Below are 6,000 nucleotides of genomic sequence, written 5' to 3' on the forward strand. Positions count from 1 at the left end.
GTCAAGATGGGATGCCTTCCTGGAAGATGTTTTAATCAAACACAAGGTATTCAGCTCACTACAATGGTAACTGGATGAAACTCCATGGCCTGTATTACACAGGTCACACTAGATGACCTAATAGTCTCTCCTGGCCTTAAAATCTATTGATCAATAATCAATAGGAGGAAGGACTAAGAACATACCATTGTTTGTGTTCTATTGTACAGATTGGAACACCACCACTTACCTGATGACAGGTTTCAGAGTAACAGCCGTGTTAGTCTGTATTCGCAAAAAGAAAAGGAGGACTTGTGGCACCTTAGAGACTAACCAATTTATTTGAGCATGAGCTTTCGTGAGCTACAGCTCACTTCATCGGATGCATACTGTGGAAATTGCAGAAGACATTATATACACAGACACCATGAAACAATACCTCCTCCCACCCCACTCTCCTGCTGGTAATAGCTTATCTAAAGTGATCATCAAGTTGGGCCATTTCCAGCACAAATCCAGGTTTTCTCACCCTCCGCCCCACCACAGACAAACTCACTCTCTTGCTGGTAATAGCCCATCCAAAGTGACCACTCTCTTCACAATGTGTATGATAATCAAGGTGGGCCATTTCCTGCAGAAATCCAGGTTCTCTCACCCCCTCACCCCCCTCCAAAAACCACACACACAAACTCACTCTCCTGCTGGTAATAGCCTATCCAAAGTGACCACTCTCCTTACAACCTGCATGAAAATCAAAGTGGGCCATTTCCAGCACAAATACAGGTTTTCTCACTCCCCCACCCCCATACACACACAAACTCACTCTCCTGCTGGTAATAGCTCATCCGAAGTGACCACTCCCCCTACAATGTGCATGATAATCAAGGTGGGCCATTTCCAGCACAAATCCAGGTTTTCTTCCCCCCCCCCCACACACACAAACTCACTCTCCTGCTGGCAATAGCTCATCCAAACTGACCACTCTCCCCAAACTGTGCATGACAATCAAGGTGGGTCACTTCCAGCATAAATCCAAGTTTAACCAGAACGTCGGGGAGGGGGGGGAAAACAAGGGGAAATAGGCTACCTTGCATAATGACTTAGCCACTCCCAGTCTCTATTTAAGCCTAAATAAATAGTATCCAATTTGCAAATGAATTCCAATTCAGCAGTTTCTCGCTGGACTCTGGATTTGAAGTTTTTTTGTTGTAAGATAGCGACCTTCATGTCTCTGATTGCGTGACCAGAGAGATTGAAGTGTTCTCCGACTGGCTTATGAATGTTATAATTCTTGACATCTGATTTGTGTCCATTTATTCTTTTACGTAGAGACTGTCCAGTTTGACCAATGTACATGGCAGAGGGGCATTGCTGGCACATGATGGCATAGATCACATTGGTGGATGTGCAGGTGAACGAGCCTCTGATAGTGTGGCTGATGTTATTAGGCCCTGTGTTGGTGTCCCCTGAATAGATATGTGGGCACAGTTGGCAACGGGCTTTGTTGCAAGGATAGGTTCCTGGGTTAGTGGTTCTGTTGTGTGGTATGTGGTTGTTGGTGAGTATTCGCTTCAGGTTGGGGGGTTGTATGTAGGCAAGGACTGGCCTGTCTCCCAAGATTTGTGAGAGTGTTGGGTCATCCTTCAGGATAGGTTGTAGATCCTTAATAATGCGTTGGAGGGGTTTTAGTTGGGGGCTGAAGGTGACGGCTAGTGGCGTTCTGTTATTTTCTTTGTTAGGCCTGTCCTGTAGTAGGTGACTTCTGGGAACTCTTCTGGCTCTATCAATCTGTTTCTTCACTTCCGCAGGTGGGTATTGTAGTTGTAAGAATGCTTGATAGAGATCTTGTAGGTGTTTGTCTCTGTCTGAGGGATTGGAGCAAATGCGGTTGTATCGCAGAGCTTGGCTGTAGACGATGGATCGTGTAGTGTGGTATGCATCCGATGAAGTGAGCTGTAGCTCACGAAAGCTCATGCTCAAATAAATTGGTTAGTCTCTAAGGTGCCACAAGTCCTCCTTTTCTTTTTACCACTTACCTGCAGGCCCTCCAGCCATGCGCAGTGTGTCAGCTGTAGCTTTACATGAATGGTGGAGGGAATAGTTGGAGCAGCTTGGCAGGGCTGTGACTAAGGGCTTGTCTACACTACCCGCCGAATCGGTGGGCAGCGATCGATCCAGCGGGGGTCGATTTATCACATCTAGTATAGACACAATAAAATCGACCGCTGAGCACTCACTCATCAACTCCGGTACTCCACCAGAATGAGAAGCGCAAGCAGAGTCGATGGGAGAGCGTCAGCTGTCAACTTACCGCAGTGGTAAGTAGATCTAAGTACATCGACTTCAGCTACACTATTCATGTAGCTGAAGTTGCGTATCTTAGATTGACCCCACGCAGTAGTGTAGAAAAGCTCTGTGATATGCGGAGAGGTGCATGTGAAAATGGAAGGAACATGTGTTCCTCATTTCAGTGCTGAGTGTTGTAGGTTGTGTCAATAATGGTGCACAAAGGTGTGTTCTTGCCATGTGTACTGTCAGCAGTCTGGTGGCATACATGCTAGTGGTCTCCAGTGCTCAGTGAGGGGTAAGTGAAGGTCATGACTCATAAGGAATCCTCAGTGCAAAGGTAAAGGTGTGGTGACATTATGAAAGTCTGATGGGTTGTGGGCAGTAGGCTCAGTGATGGAGTGCAAGCCAGGGGTAGGCAGCTTCTGTTCCCTACACCGGACCTAACCCCAAGTTTTGCCTTAGCAAAGAGACGGTGTTAGACTTTGTGCTGTACTGCGCCTGTGCTCTGCTCCCAGAGCGTTCTGTAGCAGGGAGGGAAAAATGCTAGTGTGAGTGTCATTGGCCTGTTGCTGAAACAGGTCAGAGTTGAGGTTACATGTGGGGTGTCATGAACCTTCACTCTTCATTTCCCCTTCTAATAACTAAAGGGGACAGAAATCCTCACCCAGCGAGGTCACGTTCTCATAGTTCTTCTGCATGACGTCTCTGTAGAGGGCTCTCTGTAGGGGTCCAGCAGAGCCCCCTCTTCCTTGGTGAAAAACACAGCCACCTCCTCGAAATTCACTGGCCCCTGAAAGAACGAGAGTACCCCACTCAGCACCTGCTGTCCATTTACAACCCCACCATTCACTGGGGAGGAGGGCCAATCACACGGAAGCTCTGGGAGGCAGCAGAGTCCTACCCCCATGCCATCAGAGCTGCCAGGCAGCATCAGGGTGAGGGGAGAAAGAGAGAGAGGCCCTCACCCCCTTCCCCTCCCCCATGACAGACAGAGGGGGCAGAGTCTTCTCTTCATCACTCACCTACTAGCCAGAGGAGATGAAGCCCCCAGCAGGCCCCAGGGACAGCCCCTTGGTAGGAATCCAAAAGCTCTCCCCATTGCCAGTAGCCAGATGGGAGGGGATGGGGTGTCTTCCCTGGGCCTCACTGGTGGCTGCCCCTTTATCTCTCACAGCAGCCTCTGGCCAGTAGGTTCAGGCTCCAGGACTGGAGTCTGGTACATTTCCCCAGCCCAGTCCAGGGGGTTGTTTCCTGCTTGACAAATTAGGGAATTTCCACCCACAAACCCCTTGGGTGTTGCTAGGATCCAGGCCCAACAGTAAACAAATCCCATCAGATTGTCACCCCCTGGCCCCACCCCCTTCTCCACCTGGGTATTTCCTGCCCCCTCCCACCTCCAGATCAGCCACCCCAGAAGTTTCCACCTCCTGTGTATTTACTGCCCTTCTCCCGCCAACAGGAACCAACCAGCAACTCCCCTAAAATCCCTACCTGAACCGGCTCCACAGCAGCCATTTCCCTTCCTTGCTCCCTGGAAGGATGGGATGTTACACTGCAGCCTGTCAGGGCAATTGGGGACATGTCAGAACAGAACAGTAACGTCACATCACAATTCCCCCTGACTCTTTCCCCGCAGACGGATGTTCTAGATTCTGTCAGGCAAATAACAGAAATATTCAAAACACAGTTAGTAAACTGTGTGTGCGGGGGAGGGGGTTAATCTACCCACATATCTGTTAGAAAAGGAATTCAACCAAACACAAAGTGCCCAATAAGTTCCGGGAACGTGCTGGGGACACTTGTTTTTTTTCCAGGGGATGGAAGAAGTAGCCGGAGAATAGCCATCTTAGACTTGATTCTGACTAATTAGAAGGAATTAGTTAGGAACTGAAGGTGAAAAGCAATATGGGCAAAAGTGATCATGAAATGATAGATTTCACCATCCTAAGAGAAGGAAGGCACGAGAGCAGCAGAATAAGAACAATGGACTTCAACAAACTCAGAGAACTGGTAGGTGAGGGCTCATGAGAATAAAATCTAAGGCAAAAAATAAAGAGTTCAGGGGAGCTGGTAGTTTAACATAAGAAAGACCATACTGGGTCAGACTAATGGTTCATCTAGCCCAGTATCCTGCCTTCCAGCAGTGGCCAATTAACAGAACTGGCAATCATCAAGTGATCCTTTCCCTGTCGTCCACTCCCAGCTTCTGGCAAACAGAGGATAGGGACACCCAGAACATAGGGTTGCATCCCCACCTATCCTGGCTAATAGCCATTGATGGACTTATTCTTCCATGGACTTATCTAGTTCTTTTTTGAACCCTGTTATAGTTTTGGTCTTCACAGCATCCCCAGGCAAAGAGTTACACAGGTTGACTGTGCGTTGTGCGAAGAAGTACTTCCTTTGGTTTGTTTTAAACTTGCTGTCTATTAATTTCATTGTGTGAACCCTAGTTCTTGTGTTATGTGAAGGAGTAAATAATAGGGCTGTCAAGTGATTAAAAAAATTAAACGTAATTAATCGTGCGATTAATTGAACTGTTAAATAATAATAGAATACCATTTATTTAAATATTTTTGGATGTTTTCAACATTTGCAAATATATTGATTTCACTTACAACACAGAATACGAAGTGTACAGTGCTCACTTTATATTTTATTTTTGATTACAAGTATTTGCACTGTAAAAACACAAAATAAATGGTATTTTTCAATTCACCTAATACAAGTACTGTAGTGCAATCTCTTTATCATGAAAGTTGAACTTACAAATGTAGAATTATGTACAAAAAACCTGCATTCAAAAATAAAACAATGTAAAACTTTAGCGCCTGCAAGTCCACTCAGTCCTACTTCTTGTTAAGCCAATCGCTCAGACAAGCAAGTTTGTTTACATTTGCAGGAAATGATGCTGCTCGCTTCTTGGTTATATCACCTGGCAGTGAGAACAGGCGTTCTCATGGCATTGTTGTAGCCAGCATTGCAAGGCATTTATGTGCCAGCTGCGCTAAAGATTCATATATCCCTTCATGCTTCAAACACCATTCCAGGGGCCACGCGCCCATGCTGATGACGGGTTCTGCTCAATAACGATCCAAAGCAGTGAGGGACGAAGCATGTTTATTTTAATTATCTGAGTCAGATGTCAACAGCAGAAGGTTCATTTTCTATTTTGGTGGTTTGGGGGTCTGTTGTTTCTACATTGGAGTGTTGCTCTTTTAAGACTTCTGAAAGCATGCTCCACACCTCGTCCCTCTCAGGTTTTGGAAAGCACTTCAGATTCTTAAACTTTGGGTTAAATGCTGTAGCTATCTTTGTGTTTTGTGAAATCTGCAGTGAAAGTGATCTTAAAATGAACAACATGTGCGGGATCATCATCCTAGATTGCTGTAACATGAAATATATGGCAGAATGCGGGTAAAACAGAGCAGGGGACATACAGTTCTCCCCCAAAAAGTTCAGTCATAAATTTAAATAACACATTATTTTTTTTAACGAGCGTCATCAGCATGTCCTCTGAAATGGTGGCTGAAGCATGAAGGGGCATATGAATGGATAGCATATCTGGCACATAAATATCTTTCAATACCAGCTACAAAATTGCCATGCAAATGCCTGTTCTCACTTCCTGGTGACATTGTAAATAAGAAAAGGGCAGCATTATCTCCTGTAAATGTAAACAAACTTGTTTGTCTTAGCGATTGGCTGAACAAGAAGTAGGACTGAGTGGAC

Source organism: Chelonia mydas, chromosome 14 (assembly GCF_015237465.2).
Source record: "Chelonia mydas isolate rCheMyd1 chromosome 14, rCheMyd1.pri.v2, whole genome shotgun sequence".
In the NCBI taxonomy this organism is placed as follows: domain Eukaryota; kingdom Metazoa; phylum Chordata; order Testudines; family Cheloniidae; genus Chelonia; species Chelonia mydas.